Source organism: Mustela erminea, chromosome 21, assembly GCF_009829155.1.
Source record: "Mustela erminea isolate mMusErm1 chromosome 21, mMusErm1.Pri, whole genome shotgun sequence".
Lineage (NCBI taxonomy): Eukaryota > Metazoa > Chordata > Mammalia > Carnivora > Mustelidae > Mustela > Mustela erminea.
Window position 1 is genome coordinate 32,194,144 of NC_045634.1, and position 17,684 is coordinate 32,211,827.

Sequence of the window (17,684 nt, forward strand, 5' to 3'; positions counted from 1 at the left end):
TGGCATCTGTTATGCAGAAGAAAAATGTTAAAAATAATCAATAAATTAAAAAATAAGGAACAGATATTTTTGCATTAAAAAAAAGAACAGTTCATAAAAGTTAACAGCCAGATAAACCCTTGGCAGGGTTCACTGTAGAATGAAACTGTAGGGAAATTGAATTGACACCACAAATATGTTTACAGCGTATTATTTTGTTCCAACGTTACATAAATTCTGCAAATCTAAAACAGAAAGTTTATGTAACAGATGCCAAGTCAATTTCTGTATGTGCTTCATTCCTTGTTACTTGGGAAATGATGTGCTCTGCCTAATGATGCTGAAAATCACTCCCAGGACACAAAGCCACATGTGCAGGAGACCCATTGCATGATATAATTTGCAAACCATCAGTTATTTGCAGTGTCCGGCATGAGTTTCATCTAATCGGCTAGCAGCAGAGTGTGGTTTGTGCACTCTTAAAAGATTTTAACAGAGGACTGCAGACTCACCAATGATTATGAGTACACGCAGCTGTAAACTCCAGCGGGTATGAAGGGTGAAATGAGCTCGCCTTAGTAAGTTCCACAGTGAGTCTTCGACATAAACAGGGTGATTTAGGACAATGGACAAGCCAGTGATATTTTCAACGTGTGTGCTAGCCACCTTTCAGCAAAGACTAATACGTACTTGAAGAACTCATCTGCCAACCAGTAAATATAGTAATAAGTTAGGGGCATTCTTTTGAATTAAATTATAGCCTTCATGGAGATTGGTGCAATCTTTAAATTACATCTAGGAATATCATTTTTAGCTCAGAGTAGCAAAGTTGATTTGAGATTTTAGCCATCCTCATAATCAATATGCACAGAAACAAAAATCATTCAGAGGACCACATCGCAGATTTAGGCACATTTTTAAAAGGAGTTATTTTTCTCTTCTTTCCCCTAGAAGACATGAAACTAAAGATTACTCCACAGTCCTCTGGCAACCTGAGCAACTTCCTAACAGTCTGGCCATCCTTCTACAGCTGGTCCCAGGCTCAGGATGGTTCAGCTAACGATGTCCACTGTTGTACTGGTGCAAAAGCAATGCCGGTACAGTAGAAACTGGAATTCTACTGGAATTAAGTAGAAATTGGAATTCTGAATTTTGACCTTTTCCCAGGCTAGCGATGCACGGCATAATCCTTTGAATACATATATTACACAAGGAATTCAATATTTTATTATCAAATAGGCTTTGTGTTAGGTGATTCTGCGCTGCTGTAGGATAATGTGACTGTTCTGAGCATGGTTAAGTTGGGCTACGCTAAGCTAGGATGTTCGGTAGGTTAGGTGCTTGATAAGAATTTCCAACTTAGAATACTTGCAACTCCATGATAAGTCAAGGAGATCTGTACCAGTATTTACTCTGAAGTTCATGCAAATAAATTTATTGGTCATGCTTTCAGGCTAGCTTGGTAGCAGTGTATTTATTTTGCTACTAACTGTCTTTCATGAACATAAAAATAACTTTTGTGAACCACAGAATACTGGGTTTAATCTTTGTGAAGATGTCACTTCTGTTATGAATGTGAGTAAATTTGAATACCTATTGCTATAAAGTCAACATACTCTTCTTTGGGGGAAATAGGAGGCAGGAAAGGATAGACAAGACTAGATGAGCCAACTTTTAGAAGTTTTAAGGCAAAGGAGAATACACACCTGCATAAAAATAAATACTGATGGAGAATATGTATAAACTTTTAGATCTTTCATGCCTAAGTCACTATTAATTACATTCTTTAAGGTATTATAGTTATATCTTTCTTCTATTATTCATATTTTGTATATTATGGCCTAGGTAATTTACATATTTACCAATTAGGATGTTGGCATAAACCCAAACTAGTTTCTGAGGGAAATATTGACCTTATCTTCAGGTACTCACTTTGATAAATTCTATAGGGAATTAAAAAGTAATCTGTTCAGATACAAGTCAATTTGTCTTCTTAATTAAAAAAAAAATGAACTCATGTCCTTTTAAATCTTACCACCCTTCAAGTTCAACACCAAGGACAATAGATCTGTTCTTAATTAAAACCATAAAAAAATGGTATTACAGGCGCTTGTTAGAAAACACAACCCAAAACGTGCTGCTGCCTAAAGTTAACAAAAGTTAGATAATACACACGGAGTATTGCTTGCAGGATATATAAAATATTAAGTTAAATTATCAAAATGGTAAATTAAAAAACATTAGATTTTTATCATTGCATAAAACTGGTTTACCAGAGACCAGAGAACCTAGTAAGTTACGTACACTGCTCTTTGACAACTCCTGTACCCAGTTTTTAGAGAGAATTTCACATTGCCATTATGGCATAATAAATTGCATTTGATTGTGGAGCTGTTTCTGAGGACACTGACCACTATGTAACATTACTTCGGTTTTGTGAGAATCCACAGGAGAAATCTCTCGTAAGATGCCATATTACAAGCACCTACTTTCTTCTTAGGGGAAAAAAATTACCTTATGAGAAAGGGTTCAATCTTATATATGATATTCTTGTTCCTTCTTTTCATTACCTGGAAGCTTAGAGTCAAATTTGAGTCCTGTCTCTACATAAATATAAATTAATTTTACTTTTTATATTATGCAATTTTCTCGTTCAATTTACCTGTGACATGATTACCTCATGTTTCCCCTTATAATATCTATTTTTGTAAATCACTTTGGTCTTTTAATTTTTCTTCTAGTTACTGGGAGCTCTTTGAGGTACAAAGTATTGCATGTTAATGGGTGATATAATCACATCAGAATTTTAGAAAATTTTTATTATGATAACAAGAGAAACAGGTGGGGGATAAAGGCACGAGAGGGCATAATAGAAAACAACAGCAAAATCTAGTGAATTAAAAAGAAATTTGGAGAGGAGAAAACAGAAATTAGAAAAATTCATGAGACAGAGGTCTGTTTTTGTCACCAGTTGGATGCATATACTTGGGTTAAATTAAATGGAGGAAGTAAACTTTGGTTTCTGTTCTGGAAAATCTGGTGGATGGTAGAACAGGGACACAGAAAGAGAAGCAGATGTGAGAAGCACATTTTGAGTTTAGGATTCTCTGGAATATGTTGGTAAATATATTCATTGGAAATTTGGAGATACAGAATAGGCATACAGGAAAGGCATCCTGAGGATGAGATGTAAAAGATTTTATTTATTTATTTGAAAGAGGGAGAGAGATAACAAATAGGCAGAGAGGCAGGCAAAAAGATAGGGGAAGCAGGCTCCCCACCGAGCAGAGAGCCCGATGTGGGGCTCGATCCCAGGACCCTGAGATCATGACCTGAGCCAAAGGCAGAGGCTTTAACCCACTAAGCCACCCAGGCACCCCAGAAGATAGATAATTAAATATAAATACAGACATTCAACCCTATGACTAAGAATTGAAATTATTTTTAAAAATTTTTGTTTGAATTCCAGTTAGTTAACATACAGAGTGGTATGAGTTTCAGGTGTACAATACAGTGATCCAACACTTCCATACAACACTCGGTGCTCATCACAGCTGCACTCCTGAATCCCCCCCCCCGCCATCTATTTCACCCATCTACCCATCCCCTTCCCTCTGGTAACCATCAGTGTGTTCTCTATAGTTAAGATTCTCTTTCTTGGTTTGCCTCTTTTTCCCCTTATGTTCATTTGTTTTATTTCTTAAATTCCACAGATGAGTGAAATATCATCTGGTATTTGTACTTCTCTAACTTCTTTTGCTTAGCATAGTACTCTCTAGCTCTATCCACGTCATTGCAAATGGCAAGTTTTCATTCTTTTTGATGGCTGAGTAATATTCCATTACATATTGATATACATACAATCTCTTCTTTATCCATTCATCAGTCAATGGACCCTTGGGTTTTCCATAATTTGGCTACTAGAGATAATGCTTTATAAACATCAGGGTGCATGTATCCCTTTAAATTAGTATTTTGCATCCTTTGGGCAAATACTTGGTATTGCAATTGCTGGGTCATAGGGTAGTTACATTTTTAACTTTTTGTAGAACCTCTATACTGTTCTCCAGAGTGGCTGCACCAGTTTCAAGGCCCACCAACAGTGGTTCCCCTTTCTCCACATCCTCAACAAAACCTGCTGTTTCCTGTGCTGTTAACTTTAGCCATTTTGACTGGTGTGAGGTATTATCTTACTGTAGTTTTGACTTGTATTTCCCTGGTCATGAGTGATGCTGAGCATCTTTTCATGTGTCTGTTGGCCATCTGTATGTCTTCTAGGTAAAATATCTATTCATGTCTTCTGCCCATTTTTGAACTGACTTATTTATGTTTTGAGTGTTGAGTTGTATAAGTTCTTTATATATTTTGGATACGAACCCTTTATTGGATATGTCACTTACAAGTATTCTCTCCCATTTCATTGGTTAGCCTTTTAGTTTTGTTGATGGGTCCCCTTGCTATGCAGAAGACTTTTATTTTGATGAAGCCCCAATAGTTTAGTTCTGCTTTTGTTTCCCTTGCCTCAGAAGACATATCTAGTAAGAATTTTTGATATTGGAAGAGACTGTCCATGGAGAGCAGATAGAATTAGTGGTGTACTAGATTGTGTTGAAAATTGATATTTAAAGGACTAGCAGACAAAGCAGACTACCTAATGAAAAAAAAAAAAAGACCAAAGAAGAAAAGAAAGTCTAAAATTAAGTTTCAAGGAGTAAAGGGTTTTAAAAGTATGTCCCCTAGTAGACGAAAGTTCAAGTAGGAGGAATGATGGAAGGGGTCTGTATAGTAACTGGAAGATGGTGGGTGGCCTGGGATGCAGTGGTTTCATGGACTGGAGGAAGAAAGACTGATTACATGGATCTGAAGACTAACTAGGCATTCAGTTCATTTTTTACAGAATCACTGTAAGACTGGAGAGAGGTCAACATAAATAAGAAAACCTCTGACCTGTATAACATGAAGATAAATGCAAAATTCCCCAATAAGATCTTGTTGGATCCATTTAAAAAATACACTATGATTTACTTAAGATCCCTTTAAAGTATAATCTCATGGCACTTCCTAATCAAACACTGCATAGAATAGGTCAAAGGAGAAAAGCTGCATTAACTCATTTCAAAAAGACGTTAGAAAAATTCACCATTTTTCTCTCACAAAACTTTTGAGTAAATCTTTTTAAAGACTGTATTTATTTATTTGACAGAGAGAGAGATCGCAAGTAGGCAGCGGCAGGCAGCAGGGTGGAGGGAGGGGGAAGCAGGCGCCCCACCGAGCAGAGAGCCCCATGCGGGGCTCCATCCCAGGACCCTGAGATCATGAACCAAGCTGAAGGCAGAGGCTTAAACCACTGAGCCACCCAGGCGCCCAACATCTGAGTAAATCTTAATGAACTAAGATTTGAAGGGAAATTTTAATACAAAAGGGATAATTTAGTCCAAAAGTTCAATATAATATTTAAGAGCAAACATAACCTTTCTGATTTTATAAAATGAAATCATTGAAATAAAATAATAGAAATTGATAGAGAAAGGCAAATATAATTCTGCTCATTTTGGAGACACTACCATTGTTTCAAATAAAGAAGGCTTAGGGCCTATTTTCTACAGAGGCACCATTGGTTGCCATCTAATCTTGGGGTAAACAGTTATGTTCATATCTTCCTGGCTAGATCTGGAAGACTTAATTATCATTGTCTTCTATTATCACTCCAGCTTATGGTTTCTTTTCCCCCCAAAACTTATTTTAATCATTTAACACATAAGTAGACTATCTTGCAGAAACTCTTGGACTGTAATTTACTCTTATATTTTTCCAAAAATTTTAAGGTTTTATTTTGCCATCAATTGTGTACTAATATGTATGTGATTGTGGGGTGAGTGGGGGTATTCCATAATTCTGTTATTACTATGAAATCTGATTGGCATTGCTGTAGAATTCTATCACAGTCAATGTAAAGACCATAAGAGGAAAGTATTTGACATAATAGTCTTTGCCCTTTGTACCCCATCTATCCTTGCTGACTTTAACAAAACAATGTGAGAAAGATATAAGAAATGTGTTTGACAGGTCTAGGAGTATTTAACAAATGCATACACCTTAATTAGTTAAGATTTTCCTCTCACTTTCCCAGTGTTAACATTTTTCTATTTGTAAGCTTCCCTGAAAATCTATGACACAAGGATTTTTGCAAGTATGCTAAAGGTAGGCTGTCAGGCATTTCTGTTGCCTAGATGGCAAGGGGGCAGGTGCTCAATAGCTGTAGTAAATACACTGAGCCTTGAGGGTCATGGGTGTGTGGGCTCAGGTGTCCTATTGCACTGGTTGTAAGTTATGTGACTTTGAGTAAGTAGCTTATGTTTTGTGACTCAGTTTCCTCAATCATAAAAGGGATGATGGTATCTACCTTTTAGATTAATTGTGAAGATTGATATGTGATATGCACATATAGAAAAGATTAATTGAGATATACAAGGTTATACACACATGCAGACACATAGTTTTAAATAAGGCTTTAATAAGAACTAATAAATTACCTACTCTAAATGTTTTGGACTCAATCTAAATTCAGATTTTTTATAGTTATAGAAATGAAAAATTGAACAAAATGTTTGGTGATCTACAAAGATAATCAGTCCTTTGCCAATTTTCCCAGGCATTGCTTGTGTGGTAACCATTGTCCCATTGTAGACTTCTCATAAATGCATTGTGATGCATGCTGTCCCTTAATATTTGAGTGCTTTACTGTATGTTGAAAGATGTATGACCACTTGGCTGGACATAAAATCTTAGCAATGCATTCTTTCCTTGAGTTCCTTGAAATGTTTTACTTCTGTTTTCTTTCTTTGTAAGATACTCTCAAGGTAATACCAAAATTACTTTCTGTCCTTTCCTCCCTGCTGAGCAGAGTCAGAGTCAGACTCTGAGCTGGATCCTAGGACCCTGGGATCATGACCTAAGTCAAAGGTAGATGCTTAATCAACTGAGCCACCCAGTGCCCCACCTTTCTAAATAAGTTCATGATACCTTGAAGCCTAAAGAATTCTCATTTTCTTTACATATTTTAAAATCCAATCATTTTATTAAGATCAGCCTTGGTTGGAATTAACCTTTCTAGGTGAATTTTTTTCCAAGTGTATATGATGCCCTTTTGGTGTATATTATGGCATTTATTTCCTAGAAATTATTTTAGATTATAGACTGTAATCTAATTATAATCTAAATATAATAATATTATTAAAAAATTATAGACTTCTTTTTCATTCTAAAAGTTCCTTGGGCCCTTTTGCAATAAATTACTAACCCACCATCCTCAGACATAAAAAGTTATTATCACAATATTTCTTACTTTTCTAAAGTTTTGATTAAATGGGATCATAAAGTATGTATCATTTTCTATTTGACTTCTTTCATTTCACATAAATGTTTTTGGGAGTCATTGATTTCAGATAAGAAAAAAGTAAAACAAAATGGGCCAGATAATTTCAAGTAATGTTAAAGGTTACAAGCAAAATAAAACAAGTTTAAAATTAGAGAATGTCTTTCTTACTGGAGGAAAGACTGGGGTTTATTTCACAGCAGAGCCCTGAGTAAACTTTTCTGAAGTAGTGGCATTTAAGTCGTGACATAAATAAGACGTAGAATGTCAGGGTTCCTGGGTGGCTCAGTCTGTTGAGCGTCTGACTCTTGATTTTGGCTCAGATCATGAATTCAGTGTTGTAAGATTGAGCCCCACGTTGGGATCCAAGCTGAGCATGGCACCTGCTTAAGATTCTCTCTCTCCTCTCCCTCAGCCTCTCCTTCTGCTATTTTTTTTTCTCTCTCTCTCTCTCAAAAAAAAACAAAAAAAGAATGTCAAGTGAAAAACTAGGAACAGAATATTTCAGATAAAAGTAACAATGGAGCATGAAGACTTGGAGTCAAGAACAAGGAATAAAAAGCAGGCTCCAGTGGCTGGAGTGTAGTCAAACAGGTGGAGGAGCAATTAGGGGAAAATGCAGTTAGAGAAGGAGACCAGGGCTTTGAAGAGGCATTAGAGACTATGGTGTGGAATTGGTTTTTACCGGATACAACTGGAAGATTTTAAGTGGTAGGAAAGGAATGGTCAGATTTACGTTTTACAAAACTGGTCAAGAATAGAAGCAAAGACTATAGTTAGGAAACTGCTGAAATTGCCAAGGCAGAGTTCGTGGCACTTTGGACTGAGATAGCGTAATTTGAAGGCAGAGGGGATGGCACTTTCCCATGTATTGGATTTGGAGAGTAAGAAAAAAACAAAAAGGAATTAAGATATCTTCTAAGTTTTGGCTTGGGCAACCATGTAGATGAGAATTGCCGGGGAAGAAACATGTTTTCTTTTAGCCATGTTATGTTTGGTATCCAAATGGAGATAATTTTTTTTTATAAAAGATGTACTCTTTACAGAAATACTATTTTATTTATTTCTGTCAGATGAGTTTTTTTTAGAAAAACAATTTTTAAATAAAATAATAACTGAGCAAAATTTTCTGCTATTTGTAATTTTTTTACTACTAATAGCTCTAATGAGAAAGACACTTGTAATAACTGTGGGGCAGGTTTCATGCTTACTTTCAAATGAATCTTAAGGTATGTCCAATGCCCACTAGGTACCCAAAGAACATGAGCATGAAAATCCCAGTTATTTAGGAATCCTTGTTTTATTGACAAAGAGCAGAGTTTCCTAAAGGGAAAATTGATAAGAAAAATTAGTCTTCAATACCTAAGTAAATTTTCTATGCAAGCTTTTTATGCATGCTACTTTGCTCTAATTCATCTGAATTAGAAGTATAAGGTATGAGCATCATCTGTCTAAGCCTAAATCCAGTTCCAACACCCAACATCATGAGTTGTTCCAAGACAGCCCAACAAAGTAAAAGTCTGGATTTTTTTTTTTTTTAACTTCTACAGTGAGAGCTGTCTCTTTCACTGACCAAGGCTCGCAAGATGAGAAAATAACCAAACATGATAAAAAGATCTTGATTTAGGGGCAAATGACCAGAGTTGTAGGTGAAACTAGGGTCTCCTTTATGCATTACTTTTCAGAATTATCTTGGATAAGTTGATGCTAGGTGCTATTAACAAAACAAATAACAACATAAAAAATAAGAGTAAGCAATAATTATTCCTTTGAATGCTATGTCCATTGTGATGAGATGTTAGTTCTGTATTCATTGGCAGAATAACCTAGATTAAAGAGTTAGATCTTTAAAATTTGACCTTTAATTAGACCTAAAATTAGACCTTTAAAATGGTCTAATAGAGAGAACTTCCTCACCTTGATAAAGAGCAACTTCAGTATTTATAGCTAACATCATACTTAATGATGGGAAGCTAGATGCTTTTCCACTAAGATTAGGAACAAAGCAAGAATGTCACCTCTCATCATCCCTTTCAACATTGCGCTAGCTAATGCAGTAAGACAAAAAAGGAAATAAAATGTATACAGATTGGGAAGAAAAAAAATAGGGGTGCTTGGGTGGCTCAGTGGGTTCTGCCTTCAGCTCATGTCATGATCTCAGGGTCCTGGGACTGAGCCCCGCATCTGGCTCTCTCCTCAGTGGGGAGCCTGTTTCCTCCTCTCTCTCTGCCTGCTGCTCTGCTAACTTGTGATTTCTCTCTCTCTGTCAAATAAATAAATAAAATCTTAAAAAAAAAGAAAAAATATAACTTTGTTTGTACATAACATGGTTCAACAGAAAAATCCCAAAGAATCACCACCACAACCAACAAACCATGGTTTGTTGGAACAAAAGTGATTACACTAAGGTTGTAGGATATAAGATTAATATCCAAAAGTCAACTGGTTTCCCATATAATAGCAATGAAAAACTAGGGTTCAAAGTTCAAAACAGTATCACTCAAAGTAGCACCAAAAAACTGAAATACGTAGGTAGAAATATAACAGAATATGTACAAGATCTATATGAGGAAAACCATAAATATCTGATGAAATAAAAGATCAAATAAGAGGACAGATACTTCAAGTTTCATCAATTAAAGAGACTCACTATTGTTAAGATCCTAACTTTCTCAATTTGATATACAGTTTCAACACAATCTCTACCAAAATCTCAGGAATTTATTTTGTGGATTTCAGCAAACTGCTTCTAGCTTATATGGAAAAGTCCAAGAATAAGAATCACCAATGGAGTACTTAAGACCAGAGAGCAAAGTCAGATCTATGACATGACTTGGGTTCAAGACATACTATAAGGCTACACACAATAGTAGAGACAAGTGCTATGATGGAAATAATAAATTTTGCATGTATTTGTTTTGATACTATATTTTGTGATATATATCCCCTCAAAATAGTGAAAATTATTATCATTCTTATAAGTAAAAAAATAGTCTTCAAAAATTACTATATAGAATTGTGGTCCATAGGAAAAATACAGGCTTAATGTATTTTTTTAATGAAGAAAGAAAAACGAAATCAAATTGGCTCAGTCATTAAGCATCTACCTTTGGCTCAGGTCATGATCTCAGGGTCCTGGGATCAAACCCCACATCAGGCTCCCTGCTCAGTGGGGAATCTGCTTCTCCCTCACCCACTCCCCCTGCTTGTGTTCCCTCTCTCGCTGTGTGTGTCTCTCTCTGTCAAATAAATAAAAATCTTAAAAAAAAAAATCCTGTAAGTTTGAAATGAAAGCGTTCCAGAGCTCATTTACATAGAGACATGGAAAATTTCCATCACAATCACACTGTGTTTTCTAACAAATGGATTCTATAAAGTTAGACTTTACAATGTTTTGAGAAACAATGTCAAATATGCATTGCAAGAAACTACTGAGAGTAAGTCCTTCATTGCAATTTTCAAGTGCCCTTCTTTTCACCTAACAGTATCTATTCACAAGTCTACAATGAATGAAAACTTCCTTTAATAATTTATTTGTGCTGCATATGAGACTGTTTTGAACAGCCAATTACATAAAGCATTGTCTATTTTCCAGTGCATCTGGTAGACATGCTGTATGAATGAATAATGGAAGAGTCAATAGCGTACAAATTAAATAAGGAGACCTAGTCCTTTACGACTTGAAGTCTAGATTCAAATTTTCCTTTCCTTGTGAATCTATAGAAACCTAGATGCTAAATTTTAGAAAACAACTATATAAAGTAATACTTACAGTACTAACCAACGAGGTGGATCTCAAACCATCTTGTTTTCAGACCTCTCTGCACTCCTAAAAATCACTGAGTATCTCAAAGAGTTCTTTTTTCATGTTTTATGTCATTTAACATATGAGGAATTACAGAGAATATTAAAAATGATTCATAAATTTATTTGAAGAAAACAATAACTCCTTTATTATTTATCTAAATATTATATATATTTTTAAAAAGCTAATTAAAGAAAAAAGCAGTACCATTTTACATTTTGCAAGTCTCTTAATTGTTTGGCTAAATAAAAGAGAGCTGAATTCTTGTATCTGTCTCTAGATTCAACTTATTGGCATTTTGTACCTCAAGAAGCCTGAGAAAAACTCACTGCATGTTCATGTAAGTATGAGAGGGGGAAAAGGCAGCATCCTTGTATTTTTTTTAAATACAGTTTTGACTTCACCAACCCATAAAAGACTTGTGGACAGCCAGCGGTCCCCAGACCAAACTGTGTGAACTACTGAACTAAGTTTTATTGAATACGTATAATGTGTTAGATAGCAGTGCTTCCTGTGAATAATCTCATTTGAACATAAAGATGGAAATCGTGTCTGAAAAATAAAGAGAGATCTTTACAAGCACCAAGTTCAATAAAAATGCCCATTCTGGCCACTGCTTCATTTCTTTCTTTCTGACTCCAATAAATTATCTACCCACTAATGTCTATTTTTACTTTTTGCAACATTCCTTTTCCTCATATAGTCATTATTGGGTATTTCTCTCCCTATTCACCACACACACACACACACACACACACACACACACTCTCCCCTGACTCTGGGAAACTTAAGTGAAGGAAGGTTTACTTACTAGAAAATAATGTTCCAACATTTCTCAAATTTACAGGGCATGGAACAAATCAGGAAAGAGGTCACTTTCCTATCATATAAATAAAGAACTAATGTCCCACACATTCTGTATTCCGTTTGAATTAAAAGCAAGTTTGGCAGGCTTCCAAAGTTTGAGAATGGCATTTGTTTGGTACCTTGCCATACATTTATTACACTACTCAATAAATTAAAATCTAAGATAAGATTGTCATTTTAATGCATCAATGACAGCAAAAAAATAGAGGAATCAAAAAGCAAATATCTTTGTGGCATGGTTTTAGAAGGTCTAATAGGAAAGATATTTTGAATCTCCTGGTCAAATATATATATATATATATATATATATATATATATATATATATATATATATATTTTTTTTTTACAAGTGGGAAAACAGATACAAGTAAAATGCCTAAGTTAAAAAGAGTGATAGTTATTTAAATGGATACAAATGTGACTTTTCATGGATATTGATACACGGCTGTATGACAGCATATTGACATTCCTTGTAAATATTCCATGAAATAATTTAATTCACCTGCTTTAAAAAAACAAAGATTCTATCATTTATTTGACAGAGAGAGAGAGAGAGAGAGAGAGCATGCACATGTAAAAGGAGTGGCAGAGGGAGAGGGAGAAGCAGGCTCCCACTGATCAGGGAGCCCAATGTGGGGCTTGATCCCAGGACTTGGAGATAATGACCTGAGCAAGGGAGACACAACTGACAGCTACCCAGTGTGCCCTCACCCAGTTTTTATTATATAGTTGGCAGGTAACAAGTTCCAGTCTGAGTCAAAGAGAAATTCACATTTCAATTCCATAATCAATTACATTATTGGATGTGTTGCTATTTATAGTTAGAGTGTTTTAATATAAAGTGTTTTGTATTAATCGTGTTTTAATATAAAGTGTTTTGAATTTATCATCGGAGCATCCCTTTGGATACCTCAATTCTAAGAACTCATAACATCACATTTCATTGTGTGTAGATGACACTTCAGGTAGTACTGAAAGTCAGTGTTAATAGAAGTTGAGTCTTTGGTAACAGAGAACTTACTGTTAGGTCAGTAAGACGTAATGAGGCACCAACGGAAGGTTTTCATACAAAGTTTACAGAACATTGAAGGCAGCAGTGATAATTTCAATCTGTATTTAGTATTTTAAACCCCGAGATTAGTCATACTATGAGCACATTTCTATATGGATGAGGGAAGTTTATGACCCACCAGACGGTGGACTACTTCACTAGTATTGGTTCTGCTTCACCGGTGTGGGTTCACTTAATGTACAAGGCATCATAATGTCAGTTCCAGTCTGAACTCTCCAAATGATAAAACAGGTACTTGCCTAATTCACACCTGTTCTCCCTCACAACACACCAAGACAAGATCCAAATGATCTCCGATAAGAATAATATGAATTTCTTTATTCAGAGTACCCACTGTTGATGCATAAACTGTTTTAGGAAATTTAGATCATTTGTATGCCTATGTTTTCCACTTTTAACTTATATAGTTTAAATCTGAATGAAAATTTAACATAAAGACATATGAAATATTATATAGTGTGTTAAAATGTATACTTCATATTTTAATGTTATTTCTTCTGCAAAAATATGATTCTCATTCGTGACTTAAAAATCAAAAGTATATCAGTACATTTTTATTAAAAAGAGTTGTGACTGGTACACAATCCTCTATAAAGTATAGGGAACAGATCATATTTCATTGTAACATTATACTGTTGTGAAATGTATAGAGAATTTCAAACCAGTAAAAGAAGTGAAATAATATCTCTAGTGAGGATAGTGATTGGGCTCATTTTTTTTTCTTTTTTTTTGGCGAAAGTTTTGAAAATAGTAACAATGAACTCAAATTCTGTATTACTTTGCACTCTCTACTCTAGGAATTACTTTTAAAATAGTGATATTAATAATTATATATTGATCATTCAAAGACCAAAAAATGCATTCCTGGATACATTAGTATATAGTTACATTATCACCAGAATAAAGAATAAATTTCATTCTACTACATAATACAAACTAACTCAACTCCAGGGTTTTGTTCACTACGCTGAATTTTTAATGACGGTGCAAGGCTGTGTTTTTACTCAGGTTGGGCAAAGGTCCATGGGCATATTAATCTATTCCTGAGTGGCAGTATCCCTCACCCTTTATTCTAATAGCTATAAAGTCACTCCTATTTTACTCATTGTATTCATGGGCAAATATGTCAGTTGGTTCTAAATGCATTACCTAAAGCACATTTGACAAACCAGGCACTACTATATACTTAAAAAGTAACAGGAACCAATGCCAGGACTACAATGAGACATGAATTAGGCGACAGGCTGCTCACTTCCTCTACTTAGGACATTTTTCCTTTCACAATTTCTCCTTTTACATTTTCTTTATATTTTACACCTTTCTTTTACATCTTTTTCAATACCAGGATACAATGACCCCCTTCAGCTCTGAAAACATGCTAATCAGGCAGATTTCATAGCTAGAGGCAAACTTCTTAGTCTGTTTCTCCAATAGCCATATGATTAAAATAGCGTAGACATTTTATGACTCAGGACAATTGGATGATACAGTATAAATATTCCAAAATAATAAATGTGGTAGTCTGAAGCAAGACCACCATCATCTCTCACCAACCTGGTGGAGTTCACACTGCAACAATATGAGCCCTGGAAAAGCAGTTTAATATTCTGTTCCTAAGAGAAAATATCTGGGTGGGTGGTCCAGAAATACTACTTCATAAATTAATTTAGGTAGATGATTTTTCTTTCATTATCCAAGGTGTTTTACATACACATTGGAATGGATGACTATTTGCTTTATCTGTTGAATGACTCATGTAATGATAACCATGTGTGTTTGCTTTCCGTACACCAACACAGTTATCGGCTGGATGACCTGGTATTGACATCTTATCCTAGTAACTAATACCCACTTACTAGTTGGAGACATCTCTTTTGAAATTTAAATCCCCACTCAAATTTAATCAACAGTTGGACAAAAGCCAAATTTAACTCTTGAAAACTAGTCAAAATCCCTGTGACATTCCTCCTTCTGATTTACCACCTCTGGTATTAGCCAGCACTCTGGTCACTGACCATAATCACAGGTCTGGCCACTGGAATTAACACAAACCTCAAAAGAAAAAAAAAATCAATTCCGTTTATAGAAATGGAAGTTGGGGAGTTATGATGAGGGAGTGACTAGTTTTGGTCCAACAGTTTAACAGAAGAGTTAGCATTTCCAGAATTAAAAAGTATAGATTAATGAATCCAGTATTAGCTGCTGTTTCCAAAAGCTAAATGTATAAGAGCTTATGTAGGTAGTTATGCACATATTAATTTTAAAGAGAACTTTTAATTGCAATATAACATACATACAGAAAAATACATAAACCACAACTATAAAGCCTAAAGAAATTCAACAAAAATGCACCCATATGATTAGCACCTAGGTCAAGAAATTAAACATTTTCATCACTCCAGAAACTATGCATCCTTTCAAGGTCACCAGTTCCTGAACAGTAAGGATAATCCTGATTTCCAAGCTGCAATTTCTAAGATAGTTGGTCTTGTGCATGTTGTATTTTCGAATTCAAGGGTATTTGGTGGGGACTCCATTTTATCTGATGATAAGTATTAACTAATTTAAGCTCAACTGGTGTAATTAGTGGAGGGATTGATAGATATCTTAATGCTTCAGAAAACCAGAGTTAGAAAAGTATTTTAAACAAAACTTATTATTCCATTGATGTAGAATATAAATTAAAACACATTCTGGGGAGCATAAGTGGAAATGAGAAAATCTGATCTTTCTTCCAACTGATGTCCTAGATATTAGTATTGTATCTCTTGAATTGATTACAAATTAGTGCTATAAAGTCAGACATGACTTCAACTATTGACTGTGTCACTTGCTAGGTATTTGATCTTAAGCAGATAAACTTCCTTAATCTTTACTTTCTTCTTCTGTAATAGAGATTATAACAGAACATAATTCATAATGCTTATAGAATTTAAAGGAGGTAATGTCCAAAGTAGTTATCTTGATCCTGGGATATAGGAAGTTCCCAATAAATTATAATTACAATCCATACCCTTTGATTGGCGTATGTCATTTCAAGGAAGCCATTCTAATGATACAATACAAAATACAGGAAAGCTTTATGCACAAAATCATCACTGTAATGATATTTATAGAAAAAATAGATATAGTAGACAAGTTTATTCAAGATTAAAAATAAAATGGACTGGAAAAACACACCATAAATTTGCAAAACATCATATAAACTATTGCAAGATAAAAAAGATTTGAATAGTATTTTGTTCCTTCCTATAATATTACAACAGTGAGCAAATATTGAAAGATATATCTTTTCCTGATTAACACTGACAATCTTGGCCTTTTAACTATTCACTACTTTTAATAGTATTTTGAAATAAATAAAAGTCACTTTTATTTTTAAATGACTAGGATCATCGGTCTTGTGATGAAAAGCCATATGCAACTTAAATGAAGCTTGAACAGTCTCTTCAACAAATGGTGTTGGGAAAATCAGACAGGAAAATGCAAAAGAATGAAACTGGACCATTTGTATAAATCATACACACAAAAAAACCTCAAAATGGGTGAAAAACTTATATGTGAAACAAGAAACCATTAAAATCCTAGAGGAGAACCAAGGCAAAAATCTCTTTGGCACTGGCTATCTTCTTACTAGATTGGCAGCTTCTTACATCTCCTGAGGCAAGGGAAACAAAAGCAAAAGTAAAGTGTTGGGCCTACATCAAAATAAAAAACTTTGCATTGGTGGTATAGTGGTTAGCATAGCTGCCTTCCAAAATAAAAAACCTCTACACAGCAAAGGAAACCATCAACAAAACTAAAAGGTAACTTAGGGAATGAGAAAAGATATTTGCATATGATATATGTGATAAAGGGTTAGTAAACAAAATATCTAAAGAACTTACCAAACTCAACACCCAAAACACAAATAATCCAGTTAAAAATTGGGCAGAAAACAAGAATAGACATTTTTTTCAAAGAAGACATGCAGATGGCCAACAGACACATGAAAAGATGTTCAACATCACTCATCATCAGGGAAATACAGATCAAAACTACAAGACATCATCTTATGCCAGTCAGAACAACACAGGAAACAACAGATTTTGGTAAGGATGCGGAAAAAGGGGAACCTCTTACACTGTTGGTGAGAATGCAAGTTGGTGTGGCCACTCTGGAAAACAGCACCGAGGTTCCTCAAAAGTTAAAAATAGAGCTACTCTATGACTCAGTAATTGCACTACTAGATATTCACCCAAAGGATAAAAAATACTAATTCAAAGGAATACATGCACCTTGATGTTTTTAGCAGCATTTCTATAATAACCAAATTATGGAAGGAGCCCAGGTGTCCATCAACTAATGGACTATTGGAATATTACTCAGCCATAAAAAGAACAAAACCTTGCCATTTGCAAAGATATGGATGGAGATAGTGAATGGAATATTACTCAGCCATAAATAATGGACTATTTTCTTAGCCATAAAAAAGAGTGAAATCTATTTGCAAAGATATGGATGGAGCTAGTGAGTATTATGCTAAATGAAGTAAGTCAGAAAAAGACAAATACCATACGATTGCATTCATACGTGGAATTTAAGAA